This window comes from Lissotriton vulgaris, chromosome 1_1 (assembly GCF_964263255.1).
Source record: "Lissotriton vulgaris chromosome 1_1, aLisVul1.2, whole genome shotgun sequence".
Classification (NCBI taxonomy): Eukaryota; Metazoa; Chordata; class Amphibia; order Caudata; family Salamandridae; genus Lissotriton; species Lissotriton vulgaris.
Genome location: NC_141685.1, coordinates 675,350,509 through 675,363,532, shown reverse-complemented (window position 1 = coordinate 675,363,532; position 13,024 = coordinate 675,350,509). Strand labels below are relative to the sequence as shown.

The 13,024-nt window shown below is 44.5% G+C and overlaps 1 protein-coding gene across 1 annotated transcript in view; it reads left to right on the top strand.

Annotated features, from left to right (window-relative positions):
- Nucleotides 1–3,052: 3,052 nt before the first annotated feature.
- The window catches only part of SLC35A3 (solute carrier family 35 member A3), a 211,840-nt gene continuing 201,868 nt past the window's right edge, over nt 3,053–13,024 (top strand). The window contains exon 1 of the mRNA XM_086954566.1: nt 3,053–3,226. The gene's annotated coding sequence lies outside the window, so the exon portion shown is untranslated. The remainder of the gene's footprint in view (nt 3,227–13,024) is intronic.

The following is a 13,024-nucleotide window of genomic DNA, read 5'->3' as shown; positions in this document are numbered from 1 at the left end:
TAGTCCAGCTGCATGGGGGGAACTTTGCCCAGGTCAGATGGGGTGAGCAGAGTCAACTTACAGAGCGCATCCATGTCAAGAGAGGAGTAAGGCAGGGATGCGTTCTGGCTCCAACCCTCTTCTCCCTATATGTGAACGGAGTAGTGGACTTCCTTCTGGAGGAGCAGACTGACTCACCTATTCTTGGGGGGGAAAGATACCAACCTTGTTGTTTGCAGACGACACATGGTTGATATCCAAGACCCCAGCTGGGCTACAGCATCTTACGGATAAATTCCATCTTTTCTGTGAGAACCGGGGTTTGTTTATAAATGCCAACAAAACCACATTAATGTCTTTCAAATACCCAAAGGTCATGTAGGAATGGCCCTCTGCTAGGTGGAACTCCCCTTGAAAAGGTTGTCACTTTTGATTACCTGGGTGTAAGATTCTCTGAAAAATGTCATGGAAACCCCACCTAGGCAAGATGTTGATGGCCCATAAGCATTTGGCAGGTGCAACAGCAAAAGAACATTGCCTTTCTCATACTAGGCCCGTAGCTCCAGCCCTCCAGATATATGACACCAAGGCTGTTAGTGCTTCCCTCTATGGAGCAGATGTCTAGGGATTCGAAAATCTTGATGAGCTCCAGAGATCAGAATATACATTCCTAAGAGATCTAATAACAGTACCAAAATACATATACATTCCCCTCACACCACTACTAATGGATATAGGCAGGCGATCAATAAGTAATGTAGCCAAGTTGCGCCCCCTGCTCTTTTGGTCCCGTATTAGGAGGACCCCTGAGCTTTCTCTCTACGCAGAGGCCATCACTGAGGTTATTAGCCTCGACGCTTGGGGGGAGGGGGGTGAATAGGCTGGATACGTGACATTAAGAAAATGTAAACTATAATTGGGCTTTGTGGCTGTTGGGCTAGTCAAGAGCTCCCAAGGAGAGAAGTCCTTAAACGCCTGTACTGGGAATGGGTGGACCAGTGAGAGATCAGTAGACCCAATGTGGGCAAATTGACAACTGAGTTCCATTCCCATAAACTAACCAGATACTATGAGCCTTACCTCGATTTAATCAAAGTACCTAGAGACAGAATGCTCAATATGCATTTTAGATATGGTTCCCTCCCAGTGGGTGAAGTGATAGCAAAATGGTCCGTAAATAACGGAAAACACTGCCCTAGTTGCAAAGCCCGTGTGGAAAGCATTGCCCACTTACTGTTCGTCTGAGCGGCCTACAAAACATCACGGAAAAAAATGGCTGAGCCCGATTTGCAGGAAACTTGATACGCGGGAGCACCATTAACTCCGTATTCTCAAGTCAGATTCTAGATCTTTTTTATCCTGTTGTGTAGCAAAGTACCTGGGGCAAGCTTGGTTGATATGGTGGAAAGCGCTTGCGAGAAAGATATAGCGTTGATTGCACAGACAATAGCTAAGACCTCTAAGCCTCAATAGCATTGCTGCTAAATATCACCATGCATAAGCACTTTATTTCTTTTTAATTCTTGATAACTAGCGCAAGTAAATGATATGAAAAGTTTCCCCATGTATTGCACTGTGTTTAAACAAAATGATGAAATACTGTCTGTTTTTTAACCAGATTTTAGGATGATCAAGTGTATATTTATTATTGGATCTTCTTTTAACTATACTTATTTTATTGGCTATGTTATCTTTGTGCTATGTTGCTTTTATGACTTTTCATGTCGAAATAAAGCTTGTGATGCATGATTAAAACAGACTAGTAGCAGAATGTTCTAACAAATTGCAGCCAACCTGATACAGAGGTGGAATACTATACAATTCAGAGAATATTTTTTTTTCTAGTATAACGTGTCATTCAGGAGCAGAACAGCAAGGAAAAAAATGTGCACATAGGAGACTGGATGAGGACAAATAAATAAATGAACCAATATTTTTTTTAACATGATTGTAAAGGAAATCTGTAGGCTCCAAAAATGAGTGAGAGAACCAGAAAGCATACACATTTAACGGTTAAGATACCAAGATTGGGCAGCATATATCCTACAATGAGAAGGAACTTCAAAGATGGTGAAAGCACAGCGTGCCATTCTGTTCAAATGTTCACTAAAGAACGGAAAGGTTCTGAAGGGCTATACATAGGCAGATGTAAGTCTGCCTCACAGGAGTGTAAGAGTGAGAAGGTTGGCAACAACGTAGCTATGATACGAGGGTAAAGAAAATCCACCTAACCAAGGAAGAAAAATTAGAAGTTCAGTACGTTACAAAGCATAGGCTAAGAAGCTCGTAGCAGCTTGGCATGAACAGGATAAGGTCATGAAACCCAAGAGAAACGATAAAGAATAGAGTGAAGGAGTTCAGCTTCTTAGAGTACAGTGGAGCAATTACCAAACTTCAGGCAAACTTAGCGGCATGACTTAGAAGATGATAGCCGCGAGAGTTAATGTACCCAAGCAACGGATACAATCAATGACATCCATTGGCGTACAGCCTTTTGGCGTGTCAATGTTCTTTTTGTAAGATTGTTTGGGGAGCTTCTGGCTCCTCTCCCATATACAAAAAATAGTTATAAGGTGAAATATTTTTGGGTCTCAAAAAGCAGAGAAAGCTATGAAAACGATTATTAGATGGAGCGAGTCTTCTTGGGAGAGGGTCATGTATTAGATATGTATACCAAAGAATAAAGAGGAGAAGTGACAGAAACATTCAAGTACCGAAAGCGAATAAAAACATTCCAAGAATGTTGAAACTGAGTCACTTTTTACACAAATAATACAGTAGAATAAGTAGCTACCGTATTTCCTAAATACGAGCTGTTCTAGCTGTTAAAGGTATATAAAACTTTTCAGCAGGTGTTGAATTTCGCTCGACGACTGGGGAGCCCGAGAGCCCGAAGCGTTAAGTCCGAACGTTTCTGTTGGTGTACCGGCTCGTGAGTTGTTGGGGATCGACGAACATGTACTTCCGGAATAGTAGGCGTGCTTTTCCGGAGTTACAGAAGTAGTGGGCGGTTTCTTCCGGGCTGGGTTGGCCATCTTTCCAGGGGCGGGTCATTCTGCAACCAATTGCACGATTTTTAGGACAGTACAGTCACCATGAACCTCCCACCACCGTCTCGTAGTCTGTCAATTGGTATAAAACTACTTTTTCTATCACTCCTTCTCGCCTGCTCATATTAAAGGTGGTTGGAATTTAAAGCGGAGTGAAGGCAACTGGATTTGTTAGAGCCTTTCTCGGGAGGTGGAAGGTAAGGTTCTGGAACAGACTTGCCTCATTCTGGAGAATGTATGGAGATCTCTCCTTCTTTTGTAGCACACCCTTCGTTGGGACTCTCATTCACCAATATGTAGTACCTTCTTTACAGTTGTACGTCCTTAGTACATCCTTTCCAGTGCACACTAGCACCTCCTTTTTGTACAACCCTTTCAGTAGCACCCCTTCCTTGTGAGTACCACTACTCTCTCCTCAATCCATCCCCACTTTCATCTCTCCAGCGCCTATTTTCAACACCTGTGATTCATCTCCCCGTGCCTACCCCCCAAAAATGAATGTGTCCTTGTGTAACGTAACTGGTTCTCATGTAAAGCGCTCCAATACCTTCGGGTCGACTTCGCGCTATATAAATATGCAACAACAAAAAAAATCATCACCCCAACCCCTTACCATCAGCACCTACCAATAACAACTTCTTCTTCGGATCCTCCTCCTCCGTGTCCACCTAAATTTCCACCGCTACGTGTTGGCATTGGCACCCCTCCACTATTCACGGACCTCCGACTACTGATATTCATGCTGCAGATGTGTGCACTATTCACACTGGCAGGGTATGGCTCCCTGGTTCACCTCCTTGCTGCTGTCCCTTGAAAGTTTACGTTGGAATTTATTGGTCGGCCCCTAGAGCATGCCTGTGTGAGTGTGGCCAGTTGTTTTAAGTCTTACGCTTCTACTCCGCATTTAGCAACTAGATGTACACATTGCAATTTGTGGTGAGCAGACGTTGCAAAAATGATTTAATTTTTACCATTGATAGATTAAAAATATATATATATATATTTAGATATTTCAGTATTTTGTTTTCTTCTTAAATCTCTTTATTGGCATTTTGTGAATTATCTTGCATACATTGGTAGAATAAGTAAAGACGGAGTTAGAAATATTGATATTAATGGTAGTCTACAATAGTTGGAATATAGACATTTTAAATGTATGTGAAACAGGTTGTTACCTAGCTAAGCATTCGTCTATTTTATAAAATAGCTTTCATATATTTAAGGAACATAAACCTTATGTCAGACTCACGATAGATAAAATGCAATCATATTTCAGTGGGTTTTGTAACCTTTTGGTACTCTCGGGTGTATTTCGAGAAATGTCAACAGCTTTTTGTTTACTGGTATTTGAAGCCCAAAAACTAAAGCATCTCTCAGAACCGCACGTTGTAGCACTTTACCAATCTTGGTAAGCTCTCCAGCCCTACATATAGGAAGTGTTATACAGGGCCTTACTCAATGTGCAGAGGCACGCAATAGGGCTGCCCTCTGTCGCCACTCTATTTGTGCTGGCGCTTGAGCCCCTTGTAATCAGACTCCGGAAGGAGACAGAGAGGACTGGGATCTGGGTTGGCAACGCAGTACATATAGTGTCAGCATATGCTGATGATCTCATCCTATATACCCATGACGTAGCGGGCAATCTAGAGCCTATGCTGCGTATTTTCAATCCGTTCGACCGCACCTCTGGTCTCACCATGAATGAGTATAAGTCCCACGTGTTCTTTTTCCTCTCTGGAGAGCACGCAGAGAACATCAGGTTCGGGTTGCTCTCCCTTCCAGTAGAGCCAAATAATTTTAAATACCTGGGCATCCAAATATATAGAACTCCACTAGACTTGCTGAAGGGCAACCTGGTGAAGGCAGCGAAGGCACTCCGCACACAGGTGGCTTTCTGGGTGTTCCTGCCTCTCTCAGTGGTAGGCAGAATGGACATCTCAAAGATGGTCATGCTCCTGCGCCTATTGTATTTATTACAAACCTACCAGTACTGAGCCCAGCCTCCTTTTTCAAAACTCTGGACACGCTCTTGCTGGATCTAATCCGGGGACAGGGCGGCAGAAGAGTGGAACTCGCCAAGCTGTAGCTGGGGATGTTGAGACGGGGCATGGGGGGTGGTGGGGGGCACCAGACTCCCACGCGTACTGCTTTGCAAGCCAACTGCAATGACTTTCGTACTGGCTGGCTGGGCGCAACTTGCACCAATTGGGCTATACAGCACAGTCCCTGGCTCTCCACTCTCTGCTGCTCTCACAGAGAAGGATTACCCTGGGACCCCCCTACTGCTGCTAATGGGTCTCGCTTACTGGAAAAAAGGCACTACAATATACAAACCAGAGACTGCCCTATGCGCCTAACAATCAACTGCTCGGAATACCCACACCCACTGGGTTTGTCACTCGGAGGGGCATACAGGATTGGGCGCAGAAGGGTGTCTCTACAGTCAGGGAGCTGTTTGCGGAAGGTGTACTGATCTACCACGAGAATTTCACCCGAGAGCAGGGAGTCCCAAACTCTTTTTGTCCGACATGCAGCTATAGTCAGTTATGTGAAGAAACACTGGGTGCCGGAAGGTGAGGAGGTCCTGACACACAAACTGACACATGCCATATACCTGCCATCACCTGATATGATGGCTCTACAGAGGTACCCGTGTGCTCTCAGAGATCCCCCCCTTACAACACTTAGAGAGAAATGGACCAGTGATCTGGGTAAGGATCTAATGGACCAGGCAAGGGCTTCTCTCCAGGAATACCCTCAAAAGGGTGTCTCATAATGACAAATTCAAATGTATACAATACATGATACTCCATAGGGTCTACCTCAACCGCACCGCTTAAACCGCATATATCCCACAGCAGAGGTATGTTGCCCAAGATGCCATGCAGATGACACTGATATACTACACATGTGTGGGCGTGCCCATGCCTAGTGGGATTCTGGGCCAATAGTGCACATATATTAGAAACCATAGTAGGGATCCCTAGATGGGACACAGTGGATCAGTGCATATTGGGGTTATGTCCCCGTCGTAAGACACAGAGTACAGTACAGATTTGATGACCTAGCGTTAATCATTGGAAAGCGCTCCATCACCATGAGGTGGAAAACGGCCTTTCCCCCAACAGTACATGGCATGAAGAAGCAATCCGGTGGGGTAGGGCAGAGAGTGCAGCCATCAGGAGGAAGGAATATAAGGGACTGAGGAAAATCCTGATCTCCATGGACTGGAATCTGATGTGGAGACATTCAAGGCAATCGACCCCTCAATGCCAAAACACACATTGGGCATATATTTTCCCTCTGACGCGCGTGCGAGAAGTTAGCCTGGCATATGATGTCCACTAGTTCTAGTGGGCACCTTGCACCAGTCTAATCGACCCTTATTGATGGTGGTTGTAAAGTCAAGCTTATAGACACGCTATCCTAGTGGTAGCATGGACCAGCAGTCATAGGCGAAGACTTCAGAGAGCATGTGAAGCAAACTGTTTTACCAATTATAATACCTTGAATACCAAATGAAAGGACAACTCACAAGGTATATAGCAAATATATATGTATTTATTCTAAACACAACCCCACTGCACTCTTTATGAGGTCAGAGGTAAAACGCACAATACAAGTTACTTAATTAGCATACGATAAGTTGCATAATATACAGTAATGCCCTAGGGGCCTCACAAACCATATACTAAAATAGTGGTATAAGAACCACGACAGAAATGGTGAGTAGGCCTCGGGAATCGCTGGGGCTACACTAAACAACCAAGGGTTAGGAAGTAGGAGGCCCACGGGAGACGCGTGCAGTGTCTAAACACAGTCGCGAGTTACCATTGACTTATAATGGGAAACGTAAAAGTTACAAAGTTACTGTTTAAGGGCACTTCCGGGTGGACTACAACAAAACCCCTTTAGGCTAGGACACTTCGAGAGTCAAGACCCACAGGAGCACTGGAGTACTCGTGTTACCTCACCCAGGGAAGCTGGGTGCATAGGTGCCTTTTAGTGTCAGGTTTCTTCGATGTTCTCTATGGAGATCTGCAAAGAAGTGCTGCAGGCGACCAGAGGAAAAGTTTCCAGGTGGATCCAAGGGTCAATCAGAGATCTGAAGAACCTGAAAGCAGAGGGGACAGCGTCTGGGTCAATAGCCAGTGACAAGGAAGGAACCAGGCAATCTCGCAATGATCTCAGGTGAAGAGGTGAAGCTTGTCTGTGCAGCAAAGAGGACCAGGAGGTGTCGACGACGACCAGGAGCTGGATTCGAGCTGTCCCACGAAGGATCTAGTTGACTGCAGTGTCTGTATCCGGATTGGAGCCAACAAGCCTTGGCAAACGCAATCCACGCAGGAAGTGAAGATTGGCGGTGTAGGCCAGCAAGGTCTGAGGAGCTTCTCCTTTGCAGGGAAGCTGGAGCAACCAGGAAAGCAGTTTGGTTTCAAAGGAAAGTCCAGGGGGCTCACTAGCCAACGGGCTAGCAACTGGGAAGACGCGTCGAGCTGAAATGCAAGAGCAGGTCCCATGCGGCACTCGTGGAGTGTGGAGGGCTGAGCTTCAGTACAAATGGTGCTCGGGTCTGGGGCTTCTCGTACCCCAATGCACAACTGCGAGTTACCTCAGGAGTCGATGCAGTTAGCAAAATACAGGATGTCCATGGGTGTCCGGTCCCACGTCTCTTGTGTCCGCCACGGGTCTCAGCTTTGCTGTGGATGTGGGTTGGAGTCTGAGAAGGCTGGATGCTTGTTTCCGGTCCAGGGAAGACATGACTTGGCAGTCCGGGCTGGACTGTTCCCATGAGGTAAATGTAAGGGGGGTCCCCGTGGAAGAAGAATACGAACAATACCAATTAAAAATTGCAAAAGAAACTGAGGTGATGGTTCAAGAGCAAGAGAATGTTGTCATTTATTCAACAACATAACATGAAAAATTTCGTGAAACATCATTGCAAACATTACAAGAAAAATGAAAAAATCGGAAAAATGAAAAGGCCCCAATATGGGAAGGAGAAAGGGAAGAGTGCTCAAAAGTTGTGAAAAGGTTAGGAGTAATACACAGATTTGTAGATAACGTATGTCAATACATCAGTTCAAAAGGAATTAGGAATTATTCCAAAAACCAAACAGGCCCATATCAATTAAGGCCAATCTTGCAAAAGCACTTCAAGTAAGGACGTTCAACGGTCACAAAAGTGGTTTAATGTGGAACAGGGATGTGCCGGACGTCCAAGAGTGAAGAGGCGTCGACGTTTCGACCCCTTTGTGTAGGCTAAATTCAGTCCTTTGCCGGGGTCTTCATCAGGACCGTTACAAGAAGGGGAGGGACGAAAGGGGGCCGTCCTGTCTAAAAATTAAAGACCAATATTAGGAATCGGTGGTTAAGGTTAAGAGCTAACACAGTCACTGTCCTGTACACCCTAAGGGTGGCTTAATTAAAGATAAACTGTTACCATGTAGTCTGGGTCAAAAGGACCTCCAGACTGGAGGGACCACGAGTTGAGTAAATAATAAATCAAACTCAAACCCATCCAAGTGCATTTGAATGCACTACATTGTTAAAAAGAGGGAGACATTAGCCAACAATCTTCGCTTAAAAGGTGAATCACAACAGTACTCAGTTAGGGAAACCGGTACACTACCACAGTGAGCAATTGCAATAAATTGTGATTGATTACCTTGAATCAAAGTAACCACACGTCGTCAAGATAAACGTCAGCAGGACAAATTAACAGCGTGCCGGTGTAATAAAAACAGCTGGGCAATTCTAAATCAAACCAGATACTGTAGGTTATCAATAGTTGGGACACTTATGTTACAGCCTGCCAAGTATTAGAGGATTTAAAATTTACCTAAGTTGCAGTTAACCACCTTGCATCAATGAGGAAAAGTGGACGTCGCGCTTGTCAATTGGCGGAATGGCTGAAGAATCTATATCAAGCCAAACGTGTCAAAGTATTAATTAAAGGCAAATTCTCACCAATACAGAACATTGCGGTATTTCCAAAGGGCCACATATGCAGGGGTCCATACCTTTCAGTAAACCAGGTCAAGTCTGTATGTGTGCGGCGGTCATCCATTGGCTGTTACATCTAAATCAAGCCAAATGTGCAGAATATTAGATTCGGAAAGTGTGTCTAACCTACACATCGTATTGACATGTTTGTAATTGGCCGCTATTGCGATAATCCGTACCTCTTATGAAGTCCAAGCAAAGTCTGAGGTGGACGGGAAAGAGTGCACTCGAAAGTCGCCAAAAAACAAGGTCGGCTGGGTGCCTTCACCGTTATCTATGGGGTTAAAATACGGAAGGCGTTTTAACTTGCTGACGCTATTGAAAACGTGTGCACACGCATTAGGTTACAAAGTACACAATAGCGTGTCTGGATTCAATACTTACACGGTACGCCGAGATCGAGGCAACAGAGCTTCTTGCTGCTTCGTGAGACTGCAAACTCCGCCAGTCGCTACGCGGAGTTTAGGGGCGGAGCCTATGGCGTTACTTCGCTGATAGAAATAGAAAACAGGTTGGCGTGTATGCACCGAGTGGAGGGGAAATTGGATTAACGCAGTACACCTCTCCACTGCGTATATTAATACACATAGGGGATACTTAACCACCTTGGCACAGAAAACGCAGTGTTGACTCAATGAAAAAATTTAATATTGCTTCTGCATAAGTGTCCAAAACATTTAGCCCATAATCATATTATAAACAAAAATAAAGCTCACGCACTACCCTTGCAAGGGAGTGAAGGTGAGCTAGCACATAGTGATTTGCCAATAGAATTAAAATAAAAACAATCAAAGAAAAGTTGGAAGACAATATTATATGTGATACTTCTCGCGCACTACCCAGGCACGGGAGTGAAGGCGAGTTAGGACATATTCGTTTACCATTAGTATTATATGTAATACTTCTCGCGTACTTAACCTACGAGAGTGCAAATGGATGTCTCTTCTAGACTCCATTAAAAATGGTTTGAATGAACAAGATGGCAGTTTTGCCCAATTGGCCGCATTACGATGATGGTATTCTGCAATATGCAATTCATTGTTGGTTACTCGTCTACACCATCATGCGTGATAGGTGCATGAGTATTTACTCACCCTCTGGATTCACTGGAATGTAATACAACTCTTATTCTCTCCAGCTTATGTCTAACTGTGTGTCATGTAACTCTAATGGCAAACGAATATGTCCAAACTCGCCTTCACTCCCGTGCCTGGGTAGTGCGCGAGAAGTATTACATATAATACTAATGGTAAACGAATATGTCCTAACTCGCCTTCACTCCCGTGCCTGGGTAGTGCGCGAGAAGTATCACATATAATATTGTCTTCCAACTTTTCTTTGATTGTTTTTATTTTAATTCTATTGGCAAATCACTATGTGCTAGCTCACCTTCACTCCCTTGCAAGGGTAGTGTGTGAGCTTTATTTTTGTTTATAATATGATTATGGGCTAAATGTTTTGGACACTTATGCAGAAGCAATATTTAATTTTTTCATTGAGTCAACACTGCGTTTTCTGTGCCAAGGTGGTTAAGTATCCCCTATGTGTATTAATATACGCAGTGGAGAGGTGTACTGCGTTAATCCAATTTCCCCTCCACTCGGTGCATACACGCCAACCTGTTTTCTATTTCTATCGGCGAAGTAACGCCATAGGCTCCGCCCCTAAACTCCGCGTAGCGACTGGCGGAGTTTGCAGTCTCACGAAGCAGCAAGAAGCTCTGTTGCCTCGATCTCGGCGTACCGTGTAAGTATTGAATCCAGACACGCTATTGTGTACTTTGTAACCTAATGCGTGTGCACACGTTTTCAATAGCGTCAGCAAGTTAAAACGCCTTCCGTATTTTAACCCCATAGATAACGGTGAAGGCACCCAGCCGACCTTGTTTTTTGGCGACTTTCGAGTGCACTCTTTCCCGTCCACCTCAGACTTTGCTTGGACTTCATAAGAGGTACGGATTATCGCAATAGCGGCCAATTACAAACATGTCAATACGATGTGTAGGTTAGACACACTTTCCGAATCTAATATTCTGCACATTTGGCTTGATTTAGATGTAACAGCCAATGGATGACCGCCGCACACATCCAGACTTGACCTGGTTTACTGAAAGGTATGGACCCCTGCATATGTGGCCCTTTGGAAATACCGCAATGTTCTGTATTGGTGAGAATTTGCCTTTAATTAATACTTTGACACGTTTGGCTTGATATAGATTCTTCAGCCATTCCGCCAATTGACAAGCGCGACGTCCACTTTTCCTCATTGATGCAAGGTGGTTAACTGCAACTTAGGTAAATTTTAAATCCTCTAATACTTGGCAGGCTGTAACATAAGTGTCCCAACTATTGATAACCTACAGTATCTGGTTTGATTTAGAATTGCCCAGCTGTTTTTATTACACCGGCACGCTGTTAATTTGTCCTGCTGACGTTTATCTTGACGACGTGTGGTTACTTTGATTCAAGGTAATCAATCACAATTTATTGCAATTGCTCACTGTGGTAGTGTACCGGTTTCCCTAACTGAGTACTGTTGTGATTCACCTTTTAAGCGAAGATTGTTGGCTAATGTCTCCCTCTTTTTAACAATGTAGTGCATTCAAATGCACTTGGATGGGTTTGAGTTTGATTTATTATTTACTCAACTCGTGGTCCCTCCAGTCTGGAGGTCCTTTTGACCCAGACTACATGGTAACAGTTTATCTTTAATTAAGCCACCCTTAGGGTGTACAGGACAGTGACTGTGTTAACTCTTAACCTTAACCACCGATTCCTAATATTGGTCTTTAATTTTTAGACAGGACGGCCCCCTTTCGTCCCTCCCCTTCTTGTAACGGTCCTGATGAAGACCCCGGCAAAGGACTGAATTTAGCCTACACAAAGGGGTCGAAACGTCGACGCCTCTTCACTCTTGGACGTCCGGCACATCCCTGTTCCACATTAAACCACTTTTGTGACCGTTGAACGTCCTTACTTGAAGTGCTTTTGCAAGATTGGCCTTAATTGATATGGGCCTGTTTGGTTTTTGGAATAATTCCTAATTCCTTTTGAACTGATGTATTGACATACGTTATCTACAAATCTGTGTAGTACTCCTAACCTTTTCACAACTTTTGAGCACTCTTCCCTTTCTCCTTCCCATATTGGGGCCTTTTCATTTTTCCGATTTTTTCATTTTTCTTGTAATGTTTGCAATGATGTTTCACGAAATTTTTCATGTTATGTTGTTGAATAAATGACAACATTCTCTTGCTCTTGAACCATCACCTCAGTTTCTTTTGCAATTTTTAATTGGTATTGTTCGTATTCTTCTTCCACGGGGACCCCCCTTACATTTACTACATAACGCCCAGGTCCCCGCGACTGCATGGGTTCTACCCCCCTCTGTAATGTGGACTGTTCCCATGAGGCACAGGGTCAGACTGATTTGCATATGGCCAATTCTGAACTGGGGTGGCTGAGTGAGCTAAAGAATGGTGATGGATTAAACCCAGATCAGTTGACTGGGGGTGAGTGTTTGATTTGCTCAAAAGCTCCGTCCATCATCCCCTTTTGTTTCGCTTTGTTCGCCCTAAGTTGGCAGGGTATGCTCAGACGTGAGTCCCTTGCTCACTTGGCCACTGGATTCAAGATAGCCTGGCTGATGAGGATTATGAATCCGAAACCGGTCCCAGAATGCTTGTTTCCGGTCCAGGGAAGACGTGGCTTGGCAGTTCGGGCTGGACTGTTCCCATGAGGCACAGGGTCAGACGGTATTGCATAGGGCCATGTCTGAACTGGGGTGGCTGAGTGAGCTAAAGAATGGTGATGGATTAAACCCAGATCAGTTGACTGGGGGTGAGTGTTTAATTTGCTCAAACGCTCCGTCCATCATTCCCTTTTGTTTCGCTTTGTTCCGGGATTTTGCAGCACATTAGAAAAAGAAACCACCTCTACTATTGCTGCAGCGGACACAGGGGGTGTGAGCGAGGGAGGCAGAGCGCAGGA